The sequence below is a fragment of the Bubalus bubalis genome, chromosome 5 (genome assembly GCF_019923935.1).
Source record: "Bubalus bubalis isolate 160015118507 breed Murrah chromosome 5, NDDB_SH_1, whole genome shotgun sequence".
NCBI classification, from domain to species: domain Eukaryota; kingdom Metazoa; phylum Chordata; class Mammalia; order Artiodactyla; family Bovidae; genus Bubalus; species Bubalus bubalis.
In genome coordinates, this window is record NC_059161.1 from 52,784,258 (window position 1) to 52,809,343 (window position 25,086).

The 25,086-nt window shown below is 49.9% G+C and overlaps 2 long non-coding RNA genes across 2 annotated transcripts; both read right to left on the reverse strand.

The window, feature by feature from the left end:
• Nucleotides 1-6,532: 6,532 nt before the first annotated feature.
• On the reverse strand, nucleotides 6,533-10,162 carry LOC102404419. Its single transcript, XR_006551199.1, has 2 exons — nucleotides 9,936-10,162; nucleotides 6,533-7,037 (listed from the first exon to the last, which is right to left on the reverse strand). It is a non-coding gene; the product is annotated as an uncharacterized LOC102404419 (long non-coding RNA).
• A 2,368-nt stretch (nucleotides 10,163-12,530) lies between these two features.
• LOC102404620 lies at nucleotides 12,531-16,858 on the reverse strand. Its single transcript, XR_003109492.2, has 3 exons — nucleotides 15,843-16,858; nucleotides 15,001-15,577; nucleotides 12,531-13,570 (listed from the first exon to the last, which is right to left on the reverse strand). It is a non-coding gene; the product is annotated as an uncharacterized LOC102404620 (long non-coding RNA).
• Between the last annotated feature and the right edge of the window lie 8,228 nt (nucleotides 16,859-25,086).

A 25,086-nucleotide genomic window follows, 5' to 3' on the forward strand; every position in this document is an offset into this window, starting at 1 on the left:
CACCCCACGGCCCAGTCTACTCCACATGTAAAATTAACCATCATAGCTATGTACTCCTGATCTTCCCTTGGCTGCCAAAGGCCTAGCAGACATTTGGGAAACAGGAATTTCTCTCTACTTTAGGCCTGATCAAAATCCTTCCTCCCCCACTAAGAGGAAAGGGAGCTGTGATACCCTTCCCCACTGTGACCAGAAAGGGGTTTTTGTCCCCATTTCATTGCCAAGGGGAAAAGTCAAATTCAAATATTTGTTTCTGTATCCTATTCCCCAAATCCTTCTAATTTACCTACCTGGGACAGCCTGTCCTGGTGACCCCTGGGGGTTCTCCACCAGGGAGACCCTGTTCTGGGAGTTTGTAGGCCCCTGAGTGTGTGGGAGGGACAGGCGCTGTTGGGAAAAGTGAGACAACACCTGAACACTATGAGTGCACCCCATGCAGTGCGGAGGGGCACAAGGCGGGGGTCGGGACAGGGGGTGACCACCTGGAGCCGCTCAGACCTCAGACGTAGGTTGAAAAGCTGGGCTCACATCAGATCAGATCAGTGGCTCAGTCGTGTCCGACTCTTCGAGACCCCATGAATCGCAGCACCCCAGGCCTCCCTGTCCATCACCAACTCCCGGAGTTCACCCAGACTCACGTCCATCGAGTCAGTGATGCCATCCAGCCATCTCATCCTCTGTCGTCCCCTTCTCCTCTTGCCCCCAATCCCTCCCAGCATCAGAGTCTTTTCCAATGAGTCAACTCTTCGCATGAGGTGGCCAAAGTACTGGAGTTTCAGCTTTAGCATCATTCCTTCCAAAGAAATCCCAGGGCTGATCTCCTTCAGCATGGACTGGTTGGATCTCCTTGCAGTCCAAGGGACTCTCAAGAGTCTTCTCCAACACCACAGTTCAAAAGCATCAATTCTTTGGCGCTCAGCCTTCTTCACAGTCCAACTCTCACATCCATACATGACCACTGGAAAAACCATAGCCTTGACTAGATGGAATTTTGTTGGCAAAGTAATGTCTCTGCTTTTGAATATGCTATCTAGGTTGGTCATAACTTTCCTTCCAAGGAGTAAGCGTCTTTTAATTTCATGGCTGCAGTCACCATCTGCAGTGATTTTGGAGCCCAGAAAAATAAAGTCTGACACTGTTTCCACTGTTTCTCCATCTATTTCCCATGAAGTGATGGGACCGGATGCCATGATCTTCATTTTCTGAATGTGGAGCTTTAAGCCAACTTTTTCACTCTCCACTTTCACTTTCATCAAGAGGCTTTTGAGTTCCTCTTCACTTTCTGCCATAAGGGTGGTGTCATCTGCATATCTGAGGTTATTGATATTTCTCCCGGCAATCTTGATTCCAGCTTGTGTTTCTTCCAGTCCAGCGTTTCTCATGATGTACTCTGCATATAAGTTAAATAAACAGGGTGACAATATACAGCCTTGACGAACTCCTTTTCCTATTTGGAACCAGTCTGTTGTTCCATGTCCAGTTCTAACTGTTGCTTCCTGATCTGCATACAAATTTCTCAAGAGGCAGATCAGGTGGTCTGGTATTCCCATCTCTTTCAGAATTTTCCACAGTTTATTGTGATCCACACAGTCAAAGGCTTTGGCATAGTCAATAAAGCAGAAATAGATGCTTTTCTGGAACTCTCTTGCTTTTTCCATGATCCAGCGGATGTTGGCAATTTGATCTCTGGTTCCTCTGCCTTTTCTAAAACCAGCTTGCACATCAGGAAGTTCACGGTTCACATATTGCTGAAGCCTGGCTTGGAGAATTTTGAGCATTACTTTACTAGCATGTGAGATGAGTGCAATTGTGAGGTAGTTTGAGCATTCTTTGGCATTGCCTTTCTTTGGGATTGGAATGAAAACTGACCTTTTCCAGTCCTGTGGCCACTGCTGAGTTTTCCAAATTTGCTGGCATATTGAGTGCAGCACTTTCACAGCATCATCTTTCAGGATTTGGAATAGCTCAACTGGAATTCCATCACCTCCACTAGCTTTGTTCATAGTGATGCTTTCTAAGGCCCACTTGACTTCACATTCCAGGATGTCTGGCTCTAGGTCAGTGATCACACCATCGTGATTATCTGGGTCGTGAAGATCTTTTTTGTACAGTTCTTCTGTGTATTCTTGCCACCTCTTCTTAATATCTTCTGCTTCTGTTAGGTCCATACCATTTCTGTCCTTTATCGAGCCCATCTTTGCATGAAATGTTCCTTTGGCATCTCTGATTTTCTTGAAGAGATCTCTAGTCTTTCCCATTCTGTTGTTTTCCTCTATTTCTTTGCACTGATCAATGCAAAGAAATAGAGGAAAAGCTAATCTAGACTCAGCCTTATCCTATTCCTGGATGAGGCCAGGTTCACCAGTGTGTGTGTGCGCGCGCGCGCGTGTGTGTTTTTTGTCTGTATCTGTGTGTGTGTTTGTGTGCTGCAGCTCTGCAATGGCATTTCCATTCTTTCAAAGACTTTGCATCACTCCAGGTTACACCATCCCCACGGTTCCCATCAGCCCAGCGCTCCCCTTCACACGGGCTCACTGGCCACAGCATGTGGGGTTCGGGTCCGCGTTAGGGTGAGAGGGGGTTGCAGCAAACTACTGAGAATCTTACAGGAAGGCGAGGTGAGGCACAGGAACGAAGCAGCCAGTCTCTTGGGTAGGTTTAGCCAGCTTCCCTTCGCCCCCAGCGCGGCCAGTTCGCTGCTGCAGGTGAGGGCCAGAGGGTCTCCTCGTCCCACGGAACTGGGCGGCGGCGCTCGGGCTACCCCTGGCGGTCGCGTTCAACAGTGCAGCCAGTCGAGAGCGGGTGTGCAGCGCCCTCTGCCGGTAGATAGCTGTCATTTCTTTCCCTTGAATTTCGCCTTGGGACTGGGAAGTTCTGTTACTGTCCTTCGTTCGTAGTTAAGAAAACGGAGATACAGAGAAATTAGTAATTTATCCAAAGTGAAACTGACTGAGAGGGGATGTGAATCCACACATTCTGACTGCAGACTCTGCGTTAAGACCAAGGTAGCTAATATGACCTCAAGGTGTGTCCACAAAAATGTGTGCACAGAGTCTTCCTTGGGGACCCAGAGATCTGACCACTCCTGGGGGGCTGTGATGAGCCCTGTGTACCCCACTTTTGGAAAGCCATCAGCAGCAAATCACAACACATTCAGGATGAATGGCCAAAATGATGAGAGGATTCAAAGTCCAGTCATGTGAGGAAAAATGGAAAGCATGGGGGGTTTTTTCCTGGAGAAGGGACTTAGGAAACAGGAGAGGATTCCACACACCCGAAAGGAAGAGGGACTGGAGTGCCCTGGGATCCCACGGTGGGGACGGTGGGCGGGCTGATCTCTGTGGTCCAGAGCCTTTCAAGGAAGCGCCCCACAAGGTGGACATGACCGCTCACTGGCCCTTGCCAGCTGGGATGGAGGGATGTGGACAAATGTGAGAGACCCTCAAGGCACCCACAGCCTCTCGGATGCAGGGCAGTGGGTGTTAGCAACAGGGCAGGAAGCCAGACCAGCCCTGGGGAAGGCCCAAAGCTGTCTGCTCTCCTCTATGGGGCAAGGTGGGAGGTGATTTTGGCTGCACTGTGGCCTGCCAGCTTCTGTAATCATGGGCACGCGGGCTTCTCTAGTTGTGGCATGCAAGCTCTCAGGGGTTTCAAGGGGGTGGTGGTGGATGCTGCTCAGGACCTGACTCCTTTGGGGCACAGGACACATCTGCCAGCCTCTGAGGGGCTGAGCTCTCTAAACCTGGGGGCTAGAGGTGTGCTCCCCAAACTGCAGGCAGTGACTGAGGAAGGGCATTCTAAACATCAGAAGGGGGTGCCCTGAACCCCATGCAGCCTCTTTTGCCCCACAGCAGGGGAGACGGGAGGGTGGGTGCCTAGGAGAACAGACAGACTTTATTGCTTGTTGTTTACGGGCTGCCCAGTCTCTCCGGGTCTCTTTAGAGTTTGTATTTTGTTTCTTAGTGGCAGCCTTTTGGTTGGGCAGATGCTGAGGCCTCCGGAGTGGGAAGCCCCTCACTACTCCTGGCACCTTCCTGCTGGGTGCTGGGTGCCGTGACGGGGAGCGAGGGTCGGGTCCTCCGGCCCCTCTCCAGTGGTGAACCTGAGGCTCAGACACTACCCCGTGAGGTGGAAGCAGACAGAGTGTGTGGATGAGGGGCATCAGGTGAGGGTCTCCAGGAGGCCAGCGCTGAGCCAGAGTTGGGGGTGCAAAAGATTTATGGGGGAACAATGCCAGCAGTGGAAAATTCTGAAAGAGATGGGAATACCAGACCACCTGATCTGCCTCTTGAGAAATTTGTATGCAGATCAGGAAGCAACAGTTAGAACTGGACATGGAACAACAGACTGGTTCCAAATAGGAAAAGGAGTTCGTCAAGGCTGTATATTATCACCCTGCTTATTTAACTTATATGCAGAGTACATCATGAGAAACGCTGGACTGGAAGAAACACAAGCTGGAATCAAGATTGCCGGGAGAAATATCAATAACCTCAGATATGCAGATGACACCACCCTTATGGCAGAAAGTGAAGAGGAACTCAAAAGCCTCTTGATGAAAGTGAAAGTGGAGAGTGAAAAAGTTGGCTTAAAGCTCCACATTCAGAAAATGAAGATCATGGCATCCGGTCCCATCACTTCATGGGAAATAGATGGAGAAACAGTGGAAACAGTGTCAGACTTTATTTTTCTGGGCTCCAAAATCACTGCAGATGGTGACTGCAGCCATGAAATTAAAAGACGCTTACTCCTTGGAAGGAAAGTTATGACCAACCTAGATAGCATATTCAAAAGCAGAGACATTACTTTGCCAACAAAGGTTCGTCTAGTCAAGGCTATGGTTTTTCCTGTGGTCATGTATGGATGTGAGAGTTGGACTGTGAAGAAGGCTGAGCACCGAAGAATTGATGCTTTTGAACTGTGGTGTTGGAGAAGACTCTTGAGAGTCCCTTGGATTGCAAGGAGATCCAACCAGTCCATTCTGAAGGAGATCAGCCCTGGGATTTCTTTGGAAGGAATGATGCTAAAGCTGAAACTCCAGTACTTTGGCCACCTCATGCGAAGAGTTGACTCATTGGAAAGGACTCTGATGCTGGGAGGGATTGGGGGCAAGAGGAGAAGGGGATGACAGAGGATGAGACGGCAGGATGGCATCACTGACTCGATGGATGTGAGTCTGAGTGAACTCCGGGAGTTGGTGATGGACAGGGAGGCCTGGCGTGCTGCGATTTATGGGGTCACAAAGAGTCGGACACAACTGAGCGACTGAACTGAATGCCAGAAGAGAAAAGGGGAGTGAGCAGGGCTGGAAGGAGGAGTTGGCAAGCTGCCTCTGGTCTCAGCAGCCCAGTGGATGCTCAGATTCTCAGTGCCCATTAGAGGAGGCTGCAGGGTGGAACTGGCCACGGTGCCCTCACCTGGCTTAGTCACTGGCTGAAGGGGCCAAGAGGAAGATGACCTTGACTGTGACTCAAAAGCTGACGCTGATCCCATCACTCAGGTTAGCCCCCAGCTGACCACCCTCCTTGCAGCTCCTTCTGAGGGGTCCATCTGGGAGTCACCTAACTCTAGTCCGTGATGGGGGGTGAGTGGAGGGGTGGGGGCTGAAGCCAGGCCTGTGCCCCACAACCCACAGCCCCCCAAGAGGCCACACCAGCACTGGGTGGTCCTCCACGGGTCAGCCTCATCCGGAGAAGGGGCGGTTTGCTGCATGGCCCTCCCAGTCATCCATGAGGAGGGGTGGTCCCCCAACTGTCTGGACCCCCAGACCCCCAAGAAGACTGGAGTTGACTTCTTAAGGCAGTCCTGTTCCTCATGACTCACCGGTGACAAACGTGGCTCGAATAGGGGCCAAAGCACAGCGTGTGTTCAGTGCGACCAGCAGGCCAAGCTGGGAGTGAAAGTGGCTGGACAGGGAGACATTGTCTGACCGGAGCTTCTCACTCACCTCCAGCCCCAGGGTCCCCTGAGCCTGGGCCCAGTGTGCTGCTCACCTGCTGCCTCCAGGGTCTCTCCGCCCCCCAGCAGTGTCTGTCTGCTCTTTCCTATTATATGCCAGCATTGATAGCAAATCTTGGGCTCGGGGCCCTGGGACCTCTCCACTGATGCCCAGCCCCTCCCACAAGCGCAGAGCTCCAGACCATGGGCCCCTCATCAGGTACTAAGACTCCCCGTTTTATAAAAACCCGAATCCCAGAGAGCGGAGGTGGGAGTTGTCTGAGGTCACCCAGCAGCAGATACCGGCTCCAGGGTGGGGAGTTCCTGACACCCAGTCCAGGTGCTTAAAACCCCAGATCAAACTGCCCACTCCAAGTGGATCCTTCCCAGCTTGTTAATTATCCTTCTCTGCCGCCTGAAGTAGGATGTTTGTGTTTTACTGTAGGAAGGGCTGACACTTACTGAGCACCTACTGTGTACCAGGTGCTGGGAACACGAAGAGAAATAAAACAGTTTCGGCCACTGTGTGTGAGTGAGTGTGTTGCCTCACTGAGGTTTGTCACGCGAGCACAGACCAGCTCTGGACACCGAAAAGTCCACCTCCATGCTGCTTTATTTATGTGCCCACAAGGCTTTTCCAGCTCTAGCTGGTCTGAATTTCCTGTTGCTAGGACAAGAGTTAAGGGAGCCGAGAAGCCCAGGGTGACCTGAGGCTTCACCACAAACTTGTCTTTGTGGAGACCGCCCCCCGCCCCAAGACTGGGTGGACTGCAAGGTGGGAGGCACCAGCCAGAGAGGGCAGAGCCAGCCGCTGGGCTCTGAGACCAGCACCTGCATTGGTTGTCAGGCTGCTGTAACAAAGGGCTGCAGACTGGGGGGTGCTTCACCAGCTGAAAGTGTCATTTCACAGTTCGGGAGGCTTCGAAGTCCAAGATCAAGTTGTCAGCAGGCTGGGGAGGAGAATCTCCTTGGTTTCTAGACGGCTGGCTGCTCCCTGTGGGTTCTCCTAGCCTTCCTTCTGCACACATCTGGGTCCAAAGTTCCTCTCCTCTCTAGTTGTGGCCACTGGCTCAGCAGTTGCTCCAAGGCATGTGGGTTCCCTGACCAGAGATCGAATCCGAGTCACATGAATTGCAAGGCAGATTCTTTACCACTGGGCTACTAGTGAAGTCTCCTCAATTCAGGGGAGCCGGGTTCGATCCCTGTTTAGGGAACCCACATGCCTTGGAGCAACTGCTGAGCCCGTGGCCACAACTAGAGAATCTGTCTGGGCACAGCATCAAAAGATCCCGCGTGACTCAGCACAGGTCCCACGTGCCAGAACTAAGACCCGACACAGTCAAGTAAGTACATAGATAAATAATTAAAAAACCCACTCTGACTCCCCTATTTCCCCTAAAAGTGGGAAATAAATCTCCCATGTGAAGGTATCTTCCCTGTACAGGAAGGATAAAAAGCATTCTTATCACCAGAGTTAGGGAATCCAAGGCTAAGAAAGATGCGTAAACAAACTGTGTTACTTCATTAGTCTGCAACCCCAAGTACAAGCTCTTTTGTTAATACCAAGTAATTAACTGTTTAAAAATGATATATAAACATCCTGTTTTGGTTATTTCGGGAGTCCCATTTCTATGAGCGTGCATGCTCAGGTGCTCAGCCTTGTCAGACTCTGCTCACTAGGCCCTTTGGCAAGAATACTGGAGTGGGTTGCCATTTCCTCCAAGGGATCTTCCTAACCCAGGGACTGAACCAGCGTCTCCTGCTCTCCCGATTGGCAGGCAGATTCTTTACCACTGAGCCTTCCATGCATATGAATTAATTTTTAAAAATTTGTCTTGTGTCAATTGAATTATTAGAGCAACCAAAAGAACCCATGAGTGGTGGCAGGGGTGGGGGGGATTTCCCCCTTCCTGACTGTTGCACAGAACATTTGCCTGAGGACAGTGTACCCACACTTGTCAACTGCAGGTCCAGGCAGAACCTGGGGTCCGGGCAGAACACCTGAGCATCTGAGGCAGCAAGCGGAGCAAAGGAAGAGAATGTGTGCTCAGTCGCTCAGTCGTGTCTGACTCTTTGTGACCCCATGGACTGAAGCCCGCCAGGCTTCTCTGTCCAAGGGATTCTCCAGGCAAGGGTACTGGAGTGGGTTGCCATTTCCTCCTCCAGGGGATCTTTCCTACCCAGGGATTGAACGTGCATCTCCTGCATTGGGAGGCAGATTCTTTACCACTGCACCACTGGGAAGCCCAAAGGAAGAGAATTCAAGTGAAGAAAGCCCTTAGGTTTTGTTTCTAGCATGGAAATTCCCAAGCAGGGTGCCCTGGAAGAGGACGCGCCTTCTTTTCAGGGCAGGAGTGGCAGCTGCTCCTGGCAACTCCAATAGCGAACGGCCCCACTGTCAGGGGGTTGGGGTACAGGGTCCCCGTGCCTTAGGGCTGCCGGATTGAGCAATAAAAATACAGGATGCCTAATTCAATTTCAGTCTTTGGTTCACAGCAATTTTTTTTTTTTTAAGTACAAGTATTTCCTACACATTGCATGGAACATACCTACATTACAAAATGACTTACCTGTTAGATCAAGAGGTCAGTAAAGACCTCTCTGAGGGACATCTGGGCAGAGACCTGAATGAAATCAAGAGAGAGCAGGACAGACCTGGGGGACCAGGGGAAGCAGAGGGTGGGAAGGTGCGGTTTATTGGAATCTCATAAGGGTCAGTGTGGTATGTTTCAGATTTTAGTGTGAGTGGATGAAGATGTGGATCCGGTACCCTGCCTCTAAATAGAAGTTGTGGGCAGACACAGGGCTCACTCCTAAACAAGCCCTCCTGGAATCTGGCTTGCTCCCTCCTCCTCCTTGCATTTTCTGCACACAGTCCAGGGGGTTCAACTCATGGTCTTGGGGGTCAGAGGTGGGAGCCCTTCAGGGATCATCTCACGCAAACCCCTCCTGTTTCTGGCGGGGGATGGGTGCCAGGGGTCTCTGAAGACCTTGCCCGCCGGGATGAAGGGGAGGAAGTGGCTCTGCAGTGCCTGGTCTTTAGCTCCTGTGTGTTTCTGGAAAGAGCACGGGGATCAGGTGTGTAATTTTGGAGACACGCCTCCTCCATCACACACACACTCTCTCTCTCTCTCTCTCTTACCCTGCGACCGTCACTTTTCAGCTGGGGCCCCTCGATGGGACATCCGGCTTTGATGCCGCCAAAATCTTGGCATTCTCTACCCACCGAAGCCAGATAAAAAACATGGAGACAGAGTTTGGAGGAAATAGAAAGGTGGTTTTAATCTTCTGCCGGCGGAAGGAAGACGCAGCAGGCTCATGCCTCAAGAATTGTGCCCCTCTTCCAGGGGGAGTCTAGGGGATTATATAGATGAGGGTTCCAAGTTCTGGGTTGGTGATGAGGAACAAAGGTATAAGGATTTTGTATAATTCTTGAACTGTTTCAAAAACAGTCAGAGGCTGGCATCAGGTAGCCCAGTAGTTGGGTCCATTGTCTTTTGTGAATTGTACTGGGCTTTCTTTGTATAATGCAAAAAGAGAGGGGAAAAAAAAAAAAAAACAGCGAGGAAGAGAGTGCTGTAAAGGTGAGAACAGATACAGGATGTAATTAGCATAGAGTCAAAGGATAATAGATGCAGAATGAAGCTTACCCAGAGCTAGGAGGCAGAAAAGCAAACTCAGTTGTAGACAACAGATTAGTAACAGTGAAAGTAAAACCTAGGAGTGATCAGGCCTGCTCACTGTTCTCTATCTTCTTCGTTCTCAGGAAAGAAAAACCCATTCCTCTTTTTTCCTTCGCATTACACCAGCTTGACCATGTCAGGCGGGAGGTGGTCTCTACCTGGCAGCTCGCAGTTCCCTGACCCCTTGGGACATGCGTGCAGGTCTAACTGGAGTCCCTGGCTAGGGCTCAACTTCCTTTTTTCTGGTTTGAAAGATCATGCCAGAGAAAGAACAATGTCCCTTCCCCAGAGCAAGGGCCCCAGAAAGCTCCTTACACTTCTCCAAGCTGGGCGGTCAATCGCAGGCCTCTTGCTCTTCCCGGGCAACCTGGACCTCAGCCCCTAGCGCCTCTGAGAGCCCCACGAGCCCGTCTGCCCAGACCTTCATCCACCCACCGCCTCCGCGAAGGGAAGCGAAAGGGTCCGAACTGCCCCAGCAATGCCCCCTCCCCTCCAGCACCTCCTGCCCCCGCAGTCCAGCCCCGCCCCGGGCACACCCATCCTCTGCGGAAGGACGCGCCACGGCCGCCCCCCGCCCTCGCCGGCCCCCTCCCCCGCCTCCCCGGCTCCCCAGCCCAGAGCAGAACTGAGACCGGAAGTGAGCTCAGCTGCTCCAGCCGCAGAGAGGGCGGCTCCCGCAGGCCGGCCCTGCAGGTGCCTGCAAGTTTCTGAAGCAGACCTCACTCCTGCCCCAAACCCATAGCGTCAGGACCTGAAGACCTGGAGAACCTGAACACGGCACTCGGATCGATCCATCCCAAAGGCCGTGCACATCGTTGGTGCTTATCTGGCGCCCGATGGCCCCGGGGAAGATACAAACAGGGACAGTCTTTGCTGCACCCACGCGGGCCAGGAGCACCCCCTGCGGTGGCCAAGGATGGGGAGAGCGAGAAACACACCCCGCCTCTAGGCCCCAGATGGCCCCAGCCCTCCTCAGCTGCGGTGGCTCCAGGCGGGTCACTTCGTTGCTGGGTTCTGTTTGCTCCAGGAATTGTGAGGTTGAGATGAGGACACATGCAAAGTGTGTAAACTGTGATACACACAGGTGCATAGCAGCAACCCATCTGCCGTCTTCCTGCCTGCCTTCCCTGGTGACTTGTCAAGTTATTTTGAGAGGGGTAGCTAAGGGTGGAAGACACATCTAGGAGGTTCATGCAGTTCATGGTGACCCTTGTTTCTTTGGAGGTGGCACAGTAGAGCGGTGGAGAGGGTATGGCTTTCCATGTCCTGGCTGTGTGACCTTCAGCAAGTGGCTTAGCTTCTCTGTGCTTCGATGTGAAACTGGCTAAATGAGATTGATACTATCAATACCTACTTTAGGGGGGTGTGTTGAGGATTTAACAACACATATTAAGTTCTCCATTCTGTAAGTGCCTGGCACATAGTAACTGCTCAACAGGAGTTAGTTCTGGTCATGCCGCACACCTGGGGGCAAAGAAGCAGAGGCCAGCCAAGGGGCACTGCTTATTTTTGTTGGCATCCCAGGGCCCAGACACTGTGCTGTACCTCCACCTTTGGTTTCTTTCTGTTTCCTGATCCTCTTTCCAATAAATTGCCTTTTGGGGTAAAAGTTAGGGTCTGTTACTCTTGTACCCTTAACACTGGAATGGAAAAGAAACAACCAACATCATTCCCCTAAACTAATCTGACCTGGAGCTTGTATCTCCCTGAGGGGGATTGTTCATTTTTTATTTCTGAGGACCCCTCCTCCCCCACCAACTCCATGGGCTCATCAGGAATCAAAAGGCTTTCAGGGGAACAGGAACAGGAGAAGGGGCCTAGGCCACAGTTCCCTGATCACTGCCCCCGCCTCCAGGGGCTCCCAGATGTCCCCACAGGCTCTTCCTGGGCGGTCACAGGCATACACTGGGATCCCCCCACCCTGGTCTTGAGCCTGGGTGCCGGGGGGGGGCGCTCTGTGGACTTGTCCAGGGCTCATGCCATGTCCCCTGGGCAGTCTGGCCTTCCCACTGGAGGAGACCGAGGCCTGGGCTCTGGCCCTGCCAGGCCTTAGGCAACTCAAGTGGATTTTTCTTGGGGCTGGGCAGCCCCTGAAGCACCAGGAATCAGTCTGCTTCCCCAGCCTTTCCTCTCTCTCTGAGAGCCTGGTGAGGGAACATGAAGGCCCGTCTGTCTTTCTGGGTAAGGAAGGGAACAGTCCTCTCATTTTATTCCTCATGTGCCGACAGTTTATTTCATAGCCATCCTGCATACTTGCAGCCAAAGACGCGTGAACGAAGAACAAAGAGTGTGGCTCACCACTGAGTTCTACAAGGGCCAATGTCTTAACCCACTGTATTCCCACCAACAGTGTGCCCCGAGAAGAGTTCAGGAAGAAAAACAGGATTAGGCACCCTGTGCTTTGGAGAAGGCAATGGCACCCCACTCCAGTACTCTTGCCTGGAAAATCCCATGGACAGAGGAGCCTGGTGGGCTGCAGTCCATGGGGTCACTAAGAGTCGGGCACGACTGAGCGACTTCACTTTCACTTTTCCCTTTCATGCATTGGAGAAGGAAATGGCAACCCACTCCAGTGTTCTTGCCTGGAGAATCCCGGGGACGGGGGAGCCTGGTGGGCCACCATCTATGGGGTTGCGCAGAGTCGGACACGACTGAAGCGACGTAGCAGCTTAGCAGCTTTGATTAAACGGGCCCCTGGATAGTTAGATGCACAGCTTAGGGGAGTATTTTTGCATCTTCCCATTCATAGGAAAGCACTAAAATCATGAACTTGAGATATCTGTTCTTCGTGATTAGCAGTTATCTTTTACCAAGATGTGTGCTGGCCCAGATGTATTTCCTAGCCAAAAATCATACAGAAACTGGTTTCTCCCCAATTTCTTCAGAGTAGTTTCCTCTGAGCTGCTGAGTGGCTGTCTCCCAGGTTATTGTCTTCAGCAAGACCCTGAATAAAACTTAAATTTACAGCTCTTACTGTGTCTTTAAGTCAACAGATGTCTCAGAGGAGGCCCCAGGTTTCAGGGGAGATGATGCCCGGGTCTTGGTCAGTTCAGCCCACAGACTGCTGCGGCCCTGCCTGCACCTCTGCCTTGACACTGGGACAGCAGGATCCCACCATGCCCGCTTCGCTCACCCAGAAGAAGATGAGGCTTAATATTTCCTTTCCCCAGCTTGGGCTGATCAGGCATTGTCACATTACTTTCTCAGGTCCCACTTCCTGTCCCACTGAGGCCCACAGGCTAACCACCCCCAGTAACCCACATCATTTCTTCACAGCTTCTTCTGTCTGTTCTCAAGTTATCAAACATCCAGATTGCCCCCTGGGACAGAACTCCTGCTTATGCAGGCAACAGGGATGACTCCCAAGCCTTTTTGCCTGTTGTTCGTAGCCCAGGCTTCCTGCCAGCTCACCCAGGCCGTGCCTCTCCTCTGGCCCATGAGTTTCCTCCTCTGGACCCTGCAGATCAAAGCCCAGAGCTGACTCCTGGGATCTGCAACACAGGCATCTCAGGCCTCACTCTTCCCCCTTCCCCACCCCTAACTCCACCTCTGGTCATTTCCTCTTTCAAGATGCAGACTGGGCTTGCAAGTCTGGTTAAACACCCCGTCAAATCTCCTATTTCCTGTCATTAAGAAGGAGAAAAAAGGCAGTTGTTCAGAATCTTCAGATGTGAGCAAATCCCAAGAGTATTTCTTTATTATAAAGCATCTTTCAGCAAAGAAGAAATTCCAGTGGCCAAAGTTTCATATTTTTTTTCAATGAAACAGAAACAGATATTTTAATTTAGAAGCAAAATATTGTGGTCCTTGTGCCTCTCTCTTCTTTCTTGCCCTTCTCCACATGATATTTGTGACTTGGTGACATCTTTCTTGCTGATGTTTGCATCTTTCTCATGCATCTTTCTCGTGCAGCCATGAAATCAAAAGATACTTGTTCCTCGGAAGGAAAACTATGACAAACTTAGACAGGGTATTAAAAAACATAGACATCACTTTGTCAATTAAGGTCCTTATAGTCAAAGCTGTGGTTTTTCCAGTAGTTATATATGGATGTGAGGGTTGGACCATAAAGAAGGCTGAGCACCAAAGAACTGATGCTTTCGAATTATGGTGCTGGAGAAGACTCTTGAGAGTCTCTTGGACAGCAAGGAGATCAAGCCAGTCAAGTCTAAAGGAAATCAACCCTGAATATTCATTGGAAGGACTGATGCTGAAGCTCCAATAGTTTGGCCACTTGATGCAAAGAGTTGACTCACTGGAAGAAACCCTGATGCTGGGAAAGATTGAGAGCAGGAGGAGAAGGGGGTGGCAGAGGATGAGATGGTTGCATGGCATCACTGACTCAATGGACATAAGTTTGAGCAAACTCTGGGAGATGGTGAAGGACAGGGAAGCCTGGTGTGCTGCAGTCCATGGGGTCACAAAGGGTTGAACATGGCTTAGCATCTAAACAACAACATCTTTTTCAACCCAGTGCTTCAGACTACCTCGAAGGATTTTATTTGCCTTTCCTGTAAAGCTAAGCCCCCTCACCTTGACCGCTTTAGCCCAGGTCAGCACTAGCTCTCACCAGGATGGCAGCCACAGCTCCTCACCCTCTGCCTGTCTCTAGTCTCACTCACCCCACCTCTGCCTACCCTGCGCCGGCCAGGTCTCTGATCCTCTTGTTCTTCTTGCTCAGTGGTGAAACATTGTCTACAGAGGGTGGCAAACTTTCTCTGTAGAGGGCCAAATGCACACAGTTTAAGGCCATATGGTAGACCCTGCCATGCTAGCCTAGGTGGGACTGTGTTCCAATAAAACGTTTACAAAAATAGGCAGCAGGCTAGATTCAGCTGTGGACTGCAGTTTGCCAACCCTGATCACAGAAGATGTGGACAGCTCAACCTGCCCTAAGACACCTCTCCAGGTGTGGTTGCTTTCTCCCTCTTCACTTCCACTTCCACTTCCCACACCCCTCTGCCACCCGCATCCCACTCATTGCCAATTCCATATTGCTTCAGGTGCCCCCAATGCATTGCGTTCCTGCTGTGTCTTTGCATGTGACGATTCTTCATCCTGGGCTTCACCCTTTCTCCACCTGGGAATCGCCCACCTCTCCCTCCAGATTCAGCATCACCCCTCCCTGGGCATCTCTGTTCACACCCATTCCCAGCTCTTCACCCTTCCCGCTTCATTTGCCTGACCTCTGACAACACCAGCCCTTTTCTCCTCTTCCTTTGGATTCCATCTTGCCTTGTATTTTTCACTTTTCCTGCCTCTCCTGCCTCCCCTCTTCCATCTCCTGCCAGTCTCATCCCTGGCACTCCTCGCTGCCCGTTTCCAGCCCCTGCTCCCCTCCCTCTCGCCGTGGGCCATCTCCTCCCCGTGGCTCACTTACCTCCTGGAAGCTGATGCTCCCAGAAGCACACCTCCAGCTGGACCTCTCCAGAGCATGAGACTCCGGACTCCTGCAGATACCACATTCAAAGTCGCATCAGCTGCTCCCGCTCGGTGTGTCCATGCCTCAGCTCATCAGCTCTGTTCCGACATCCCTCGATGTAAGATGGCATCTCAGGCTGGACGTGTTTTTGGAGCATCCTCCAAAGCCCCTTAGCCACAGCCATCTGTCTGCCTGCAGCCGTTCTACCCGCTCCACCACATTGGTCCTGGGTCACTACCTGTGGTTCAACAAGACACCTCTGCCTAGATGCGCATGAGCCCGGCTGGCCATTCAGTCTCTTCCCAGGGCATTTGGAACTGGGTAGTGCTGGTGTTTCTTCTGGTGAATTGGCCTATTCTGTGTGGGTGGGGGCTGGGGGGAAAGGCATTTTCCACCACCCCAGGGCCTGGGGGGACAGCAGGAGCTGGTCTGAGAGAGAAGGAGGGCTGGTCAGGCGGATCAGAGGTGAGAAGGCTGAGGTCAAGGCTGGAGCGTGAGGTGGCAGGGCAGGGGTCATGCTCCCACTGTACGGATGCTAAAGGAGATACCAAGGGAAGAGTGATGTGGTCCCCAGGTCAGTAATCCAGGCTTTGCTGCCCTGACCCTCCTTCCTCAACTGGGTCCCGTGCCCCCTTAGCCTCTGCTCTCTGCCAGCAGGGGGGGTCCCCTGAATCTGAAGCCCCTTCCTGCTCTGGGTGGCTGGACCCCCCTGCAACTCTGCAGCTGTGCCCCTCTGCTGTGCCTTCCCCTCCCCCAGTGCACTCCCGACAAAGGGTTGAGAGCCAGAGGGCTGGACTGACCTGCTGGGTCTGGGCTGGCTTGGGGCCAGGCCTTTCTCGACTCTGGTCTTCGCATAACAAGGTGATGCTCTTCCTCTGGCAGCAGGGGCCCTGGTGGGGGTGTGGGTGGGGAGGGGGCCCAGACTCCTCCTGCTGGCTCTGGCTCTTGTGGTCTCTTCTAGCCTGGACTGGGAGCCCAGTAGGCCCAAGACTCCGCAACCCAGACTGGCACAGCAGGCAGAGACTAGGGAGGGCCTCATGGTCTCAGCAGAGTAACAGGAAGTTTGCCTGAAGTCTCCAGCAGGCCATCTGCTCCCACCGAGCAGAGTGTGCAGTCTTGAGAGAAGCAGCCAGGGCTACAGACCCCCTAGGGACTCTCTTAAGGGAGTTCATTTTTTTAAAGGTTTGTTTTCTCTCTTTTTGGTTCATTCAGGTTGAATGTGTTTGCATACAGCCTTCTAGGCCTCTGTCTGCTGCACCCCTGCCCTCCAGACCCCAGTGAAGACCCTCAGACGTAAAAGGACAAGGAATAAACAGTGGGTGCAAGATGAAGAAGAAGGGGATCAGCCCTCCAGGTCCTTCAAAAGCAGTCCATCCCTTTAGGTGAGTTCAGGGCAGTGGGGGGAGCCCCCACTTGCTGTCCCCACAGAAACACTCAAGGACAGCCAGACTCAAGAGAAGTGGCTCAAAGGAGAAGTGGAATCACCTCCCCAGCTGGGCCATTGCAGAGGCCATGGTTCAAAGCAGGGCTATGAAAGACCCCAGCTGGCGGGAGGACATCCATACTTTCTGTCACTTTTACCCTATAGATGCTGATTAGCAATTCAACTCTGAGAGGTTCTGCATCTTTAACTAAAAAAAAAAACAACAAAAAACAAAAAAACAAACTCAGGTGGAGTCCTCATTGGCGTCAAAAAGAGAAGTGAGAAAAGTGAAAGTGAAAGTCACTCATTCGTGTCCAACTCTTTGTGACCCCATGGACTAGACAGTCCATGGAATTCTCCAGGCTGGAATACTGGAGTGGGTAGCCGTTCCCTTCTCCAGGGGGATCTTCCCAACCCAGGGATCAAACCCAGGTCTCCCGCATTGCAGGCAGATGCTTTACCAGCTGAGCCACCAGGGAAGAGGTGACCCTCATTTCTATGTGGAAGCACCAGTGGGGCAGCTGCTCCCGGGCGGGTGGGTCATTCGGCAAGCAGTGAACTAGAGGTGGTGACATGAAAGGGTCCTCAAGGATGCGTTCTGTGTGGGGTGTCTGGAGGCAGCAGCGTAGGAAAGGAGCTTGAAGAGGTTAAGAGCAGGTGGGGACGATTTGTGGCAGCTGGCCAGCTGTGTGGCTGTGGTTGCTGCTCTTACATTAGATCAGATTTCCTCAAGCGTGACAAACAAGAAAGCGTAGTGGAACAGGCTGGCTTTCTGCTGCTGTTGTTCAGTCGCTCAGTCATGTTGGACTCTTTGTGACCCCATGGACTGCAGCATGCCAGGCTTCCCTGTCCTTCACCAGCTCCGGGAGTTTGCTCAGACTCATGTCCATTGAGTCAATGATGCCACCCAACCATCTCATTCTCTATCTCTCCCTTCTTCTCCTGCCCTCAATCTTTTTCCCAGCATCAGGGAAAAGGCAAAAAGATACGACACTGGCTTTCTGAGCAGAATCCAAACTTTGGTCAAACCCTGTTACAACTAGTTTTGCATCACAAACAATATACTCTATAGTTTCAAAAAATCCTCAAACTTCAGCTTACTGTTCTTTACTGCTGAAATCCTTAATATGCTCCCAAAGCAGTGAAACAGAAACCCTCGAAGCCGCTGTTCCTGCTCTTGGCTTCCGCGGGCATCTGCATTCTTCCCAGCATGGGGGGTTGGCCCCCCGGAGTCTCCACATCACTGTGGAGGCTGGGCTGGTGCCTGGAGGCATCTGGGACTGGAGGGTTCTGTGTAAGACACTCTCGCCTTCTCTCACCACGAGGTGCCTGTGGAAGGACTGTCTTCAGTGGTTCTCACAGAGATCTGTGCTCCGCGCCTCCCTCCCTCCCTCCCCCTCAGTGATCAGCCACTCCCGGTGGCTGCTCACCCCCACCGCACCTGAGGCTCACACCTCCGCCCTCCCCTTCTCCTGCTCCCAGGACCTCAGATCTCTACTCTCGTCTCTCTTCTCTCAGGAATAGACTCTTCCATGAGCGCTCATCCACTCCTGAGGAGAACAGACACCATCGAAGGTGCGGATATCTGTCATTTCCTGGCCTCCTCTCTCTCATGCTCCTGTTTCATTAACCCGTTGTTCCACGGAATATCGATGGTATCCCAGAAGCATCTCAAATTCATCACATCCCAGACTGAACCTGTCCCGTTCCCGCCAAATCCTTGCCCCTCTGTCGGTATTCTTTATCTCAGACAGAGACGCCCCCTCCTTCAGCTCACTCACCCAGAAACCCCGCGGTGCGGGGGTGGCGTAGTTAAAGGCATGAGGCTTCCAGTTGAGCCCCTTGGTGCAAATTCCAGTCCCACCACATCCCGTGTTATCTGGGCACAGAAGTTCTTTAGTCCTTCTGTGCTTCAGTTTCATGGAATGAAAACAGTCTCCTTCTTACAGACAGTGAGGAATAAAGGAAATGTTCCAGGGGACCCAGCCACATAGATGGTACTCAATAAACACCAGCTGCTATTACCTCAACAACAACAACACCACACACACACACACACACACACACACACACGACCAGTGACGCAGTCCTGTGGGCTCGACCTTGTCTCCGCATTCAGGCCCGGCCCCCAGTGTTCCACCGTCACAGCCACACCCTTGACTCAGACCTTCATTATTTCCACTCTGAACTACTGCAACAGACTCTCACCCTTCATAGTCTCCCTACTCCTGTCCAGCTGGGAAATATAGAGCGGCCTTATTGAGATATAACTCACATGCCACATAATTCATTCATTTAAAATGTATACTGAATGGTTTTTAGTATATTTACAGAGTCGTGTAACCATCTCCACAACCAATTTTAGACCATTTTCATGACCCCCAAAAGAAACGACCCGGGCTCATTAACAGTACTCCCCATTCCTGCTTCCACTCCCAGCCCTAGGCAATCTATTTTCTGTTCCTATAGATTTCCCTATTCCGGACCTTACGTATGAACGGAATCATACAATATGTGATCTTTTGTGAGTGGCTTCTTTCACTTAGTGTGATGTTTTTCAGGTTCATCCATGCTGTAACAGGTTTTTATTCCCTTTTATGGCCAAATCCCCTGGTGGCTCAGATGCTAAAGAATCCACCTGCAATGCAGGAGACCTGGGCTCGATCCCTGAGTTGGGAAGATCCCCTGGAGAAGGGGATGACAATCCACTCCAATATTCTTGCCTGAACAATACCATGGACAGAGGAGCCTGTCAGGCTACAGTTCATGGGGTTGCAAAGAGTCAAGACACGCCTGAGCGACCACACATACAATACAATACAATAGCCAAATAACATTCCGAGGTGTGGGTGTGGCACTCTGTGCTTGTCCCTTCACGGGATGATGAACTGGACAATTTCCACCTTTTGGCTGTGACAAGTAACGCGTCTATGTAATTCCTGTACAAGTTTTTGTGTGGATGTATGTTTTCATTTCTCTGTACACCTAGGGGTCATATTCTATGTTTAAATTTTTGAAAATGCCTAACTATTTTCTGCAGAGAAGGCAATGGCACCCCACTCCAGTATTCTTGCCTGGAAAATCCCATGGACGGAGGAGCCTGGTGGGCTATAGTCCATGGGGTCGCTAGGAATCAGACACGACTGAGCAACTTCACTTTCACTTTTCCCTTTCATGCATTGGAGAAGGAAATGGCAACCCACTCCAGTGTTCTTGCCTGGAGAATCCCAGGGATGGGGGAGCCTGGTGGGCTGCCGTCTATGGGGTCGCACAGAGTCGGACATGACTGAAGTGACTTAGCAGCAGCAGCAGCAGCAACAATTTTTCAAAGTGGCTACACCATTCTGCAGTCCTCTCAGTAGTACATGAGGGTTCCACTTTCTCCACACGATTGCCAACATTTGTTATTCCCCCTCTCTCTCTCTTTTTTTAACTCTCTTCATCTTAGTGCTTGTGAAGTGGTATTTCATTGTGGCTTTGATTTGCATTTCCCTGGTGTCTACTGATGTTGAGAATCTTTCTCATGTGTTTGTAGACCATTTGTATATCTTCTTGTGGGAAGTATCTATTCAGATCTCTCACCCATTTTTAATTTGGATTATTTATCTCTTTATTATTGAATTATAAGAGGTCTTTATGTATTCTAAAAATGAGTCCATTATCAGATATTTGATTTGCAAAACTCTCTTCTGTTCCATGGGTTGTTTTTGCACTTTTTTCTTTTTTTTGATGTGGACCATTTTAAGCCAGGCTTCAGCAATATGTGAACCGTGAACTTCCTGATGTTCAAGCTGGTTTTAGAAAAGGCAGAGGAACCAGAGATCAAATTGCCAACATCCGCTGGATCATGGAAAAAGCAAGAGAGTTCCAGAAAAACATCTATTTCTGCTTTATTGACTATGCCAAAGCCTTTGACTGTGTGGAACACAATAAACTGTGGAAAATTCTGAAAGAGATGGGAACACCAGACCACCTGATCTGCCTCTTGAGAAATTTGTATGCAGGTCAGGAAGCAACAGTTAGAACTGGACATGGAACAACTGACTGGTTCCAAATAGGAAAAGGAGTATGTCAAGGCTGTATATTGTCACCCTGTTTATTTAACCTATATGCAGAGTACATCATGAGAAATGCTGGACTGGAAGAAGCACAAGCTGGAATCAAGATTGCCGGGAGAAATATCAATAACCTCAGATATGCAGATGACACCACCCTTATGGCAGAAAGTGAAGAGGAACTCAAAAGCCTCTTAATGAAGGTGAAAGTGGAGAGTGAAAAAGTTGGCTTAAAGCTCCACATTCAGAAAACGAAGATCATGGCATCCGGTCCCATCACTTCATGGGAAATAGATGGAGAAACAGTGGAAACAGTGTCAGACTTTATTTTTCTGGGCTCCAAAATCACTGCAGATGGTGACTGCAGCCATGAAATTAAAAGACGCTTACTCCTTGGAAGGAAAGTTATGACCAACCTAGAGAGCATATTCAAAAGCAGAGACATTATTTTGCCAACAAAGGTCTGTCTAGTCAAGGCTATGGTTTTTCCAGTGGTCATGTATGGATGTGAGAGTTGGACTGTGAAGAAGGCTGAGCACCGAAGAATTGATGCTTTTGAACTGTGGTGTTGGAGAAGACTCTTGAGAGTCCCTTGGACTGCAAGGAGATCCAACCAGTCCATTCTGAAGGAGATCAGCCCTGGGATTTCTTTGGAAGGAATGATGCTAAAGCTGAAACTCCAGTCCTTTGGCCACCTCATGCGAAGAGTTGACTCATTGGAAAAGTCTCTGATGCTGGGAGGGACTGGGGGCAAGAGGAGAAGGGGACGACAGAGGATGAGATGGCTGGATGGCATCACTGACTCGATGGACATGAATCTGAGTGAACTCCGGGAGTTGGTGATGGACAGGGAGGCCTGGCGTGCTGGGATTCATGGGGTCTCGAAGAGTCGGACACGACTGAGTGACTGATCTGATCTGATTTTTTAAAAGTCTTTATTGGATTTGTTACAATATTGCTTTTGTTCTATGTTTTGGCTTTTTGGTCAGGAGGCATGTGGGGTCTTAGCTACACAAACAGGCATTGAACCCACACCCTCTAAATTGGAAAGAGAAATCTTAACCACTGGATAGCCAGGGAAGTCCCCTCACTTTCTTGATAGTGTCCTTTAATGTCCTTTAAAAGACACAAAAGTTTTTCATTTTGATGGATTATGCCAGTTTAGCTATGTTTTCCCTTTGGTTGCAAGTGGTTTTGGTGTCATATCTAAGAAACCATCACCTAATCCAATGTCACAAAATTTATGCTGCTATTTTCTGCTAAAAGATTTATAGTTTTAGCTCTTACATTTGGGTTTTCAAGTCCATGTTGAGCTGATTTTTGAATATGAAGTAGAAGTTCAACTTCATTATCCTGCATGTGGAGATATAATTGTCCCAGCATCATTTACTGCAGAGTGTTCTTTCTCTGCTGAATTGTCTTGGCATTCTTGTCAAAAGTCAACTGACTGTAAATGTGGTTGTGTATTTCTGGACTTAATTTTCTTCCCCTGATCTAAATTCCTATCCTTGTGCTATCTTATTTTTAAAAAATTAATTTATTTATTCTAACTGGAGGATAATTACTTTACAATATTGTGGTGGTTTTTGCCATACATCAACATGAATCAGCCATGGTTATCTTCTTTATCACACAGTTTTGATGATTTACAAAGACTAATTTTTTTTTTTTTACTTTTCATTTTGTATTGGGGTATAGATGATTAACAATGTTGTGATGGTTTCCAGTGAACAGAGAAGGGATTCAGGCAAACAAATGTATCCATTCTCCCCCAAACTCCGCTTCCATCCAGGCTGCCACATAACATTGAGCAGAGTTCCCTGTGCTATACAGTAGGTCCTTATGAATTATCTGTTTTAAATATAGTGGTGTGTACATGACCTTCCCCAACTCCCTAACTATCCCTTTCCCCCCTCTTTCCTCCCGACAACCATAAGTTCATTCTCGAAATCTGTGGTCTCTATAAAGAGTAAGTTAAAATCAAAAAGTATGAGTCCCCCACATTTGTACTTTTTCAAGATAATTTGGGTTACTCTGAGTCCTTTGAGTAAAGACAGTGATAAACTGGGTTACTCTTTTGCATAAAGATCTTTTCTAGTTCCCTCTAAGACCGTGTGGCAATTGTCACAGTGTTGCTGGTTTCCTGAGCCTCCCTCGGAGAAGTGGGCTGTGTGGGGGAACCAACAGGAGGAGCCGGTCTGTGCTGGACCACAGCTGTGCTCCTCTCCTTGTGTCTCCATCACTCCTGCCAAAAGGGTGGCTGAGTGATGAGTATTTGTTTTTGTATTTTTTCTAAGTTTTTCTCCTTTTTATTATTTGATTAATTTTATTTTTGACTGTACTGAGTCTTCGTTGCGGTGTGTGGGCTTCTCGTTGCAGTGGTTTCTCTTGCTGTGGACCACAGGCGTCAGGAGTTGTGGTTCGTGGGCTTAGCTTCTCCACAGCACGTGGGATCTTCCCGGACGAGGGATAGAAGCCGTGTCCCCTGCATTGGCAGGCAGATTCTCAACCACTGAAGCACCAGGGAAGTCCCAAGTCTCAAGGATTTGAATCGCATTTGGGCAGAGTCATGAGGTTGATGGTCTGTGTGGTCTTGGGGGGCCCCGGGTCCTTAACGCAAGTGCACTTCTAGAGCACAGTGAGAACTTGCGCCTGGGCCTCATCTTACAGGCAGGCACCATGAGCACCTGTCAGGTGCTGGCCAAACAGTCCTTGCTCTCGTGGAGTTCTCACTCCGGGGAAGGGAAAGGCCAGGAATGAGCAGGATAACGTGAGATCCTGTTTAAATAACAGGAATGGCTTGGAGAGCACTGGAAGGGCAACTGGAAAGTCAGGTGCTGAGATAAGGAGATGACACTTCAGTTAAGATCTGAATGACCAGACGGGGTCTCCTTTAGGAAGCTCTGCTAGCGTGACCCCTCCCCAGCCAGCCCTGGGCGTGGTCAGCACATAAGGGTGTCCTAAGCTGACTTGTCACTTCCTCTGCCAAGAAGGACTACTTTTATTTTAGTTGTGTTCCTTTTATGGTCTCCTTCTTGTAGATGTTTTCATGATGCAACTTTGTTTTATTAGGACTCACCAAGAGGAAGGGCAGTCATTCACTCTTTCACTAGAACACACATTCCCTGAGGGTAGAGGTGCTCTGTTTGTTCCCATCTGTGTTTCCAATCTCCCAAAAAAGTTCTCAGTATATATATATATATAAATTTTTTTTTTTTCTAATTTATGACCACATTGCATGGCATGTGGGATCTTAGTTCCCTGACTAGGGATCGAACCCATACACCCTGCATTGAAGCATGGAGTCTTAAGCACTGGGCTGCCAGGGAAGTATCTTAAGTAAATACATGTTGATTCAACTGACAGCTTCATCAACTGCTGCCAAATCTAATTATTGATTCTGACTCCCAACATCTGTTAAAGTAAAGAAACATCCCTGTGTGTGACGAAGCGCTGCTAATTTCTGGTGGGTGTTTTGTTTGGTCCAAACTTTAGACTGTGTGGAACATTTCTAAATATGGGGCTGCTGCTGCTGCGTCACTTCAGTCGTGTCCGACTCTGTGCGACCCCATAGACGGCAGCCCACCAGGCTCCCCCGTCCCTGGGATTCTCCAGGCAAGAACACTGGAGTGGGTTGCCATTTCCTTCTCCAATGCATGAAAGTGAAAAGTGAAAGTGAAGTTGCTCAGTCGTGTCCGACTCTTAGCGACCCCATGGACTGCAGCCCACCAGGCTCCTCTGTCCATGGGATTTTCCAGGCAAGAGTCCTGGAGTGGGGTGCCATTGCCTTCTCCGAAATGTGGGGCAGGTTGGGGTAACTTCTTTTCCTATGAAGTCCTGTGTTCTTTTGTGCACAGCATATAGTGGTTAATGAGAGTGAACATTTGTTTGGGGGATTTGCTATATGTCAGGAGCTGTGCCAAGAGCTTAGTGCATCACCCATTTTAATCTTTATAACAAGTCATATGAGGTAAGCGCTATCATTATCCCCATCTCACAGATGAGGAAATGAGGCATGGACTTTTCCAAGGTCACATACCTGCCAGGTGAGGATCCGGGAGTCTCAATACAGGAAATATGTCTCTGAAACCAATGTTCTTGCCCACTGTGCTATAGTCCTCCCTGAAATAAATAATGATGTTTGGGCCAATAGATTCTGCAGGGGAAATGCAGCCAAACATATATTCTGTGAAATTGTTTTCCATTTTTTAATTGTGGTAAAACAAATAAAATTTACCATTTTAAGTGTACAGTTCAATGGCATTGAGCATATTGACATTGTTGTGTAACCATCATCACCATCATCACCCATCTGCAGAACATTTCATCTCAAACTGAAAGTGCATCCTCTCTAAACAACTCCCCTTCCCCTCCCCAGGCATCTGGCAACCAGCATTCTGTCTTCTGACTCTATGAACTTGACTAGGTACCTCATGTAAGTGGATTCACACAGGCGTTGTCCCTTTATGTCTGGCTTATTTTGCCTGGCCTGATGTCCTCAAGGTCCATGCATGCTGAAGCATGTGTCAGAAGTTCCTTCCTTTTTAAGGCTGAATCCTATTCCAT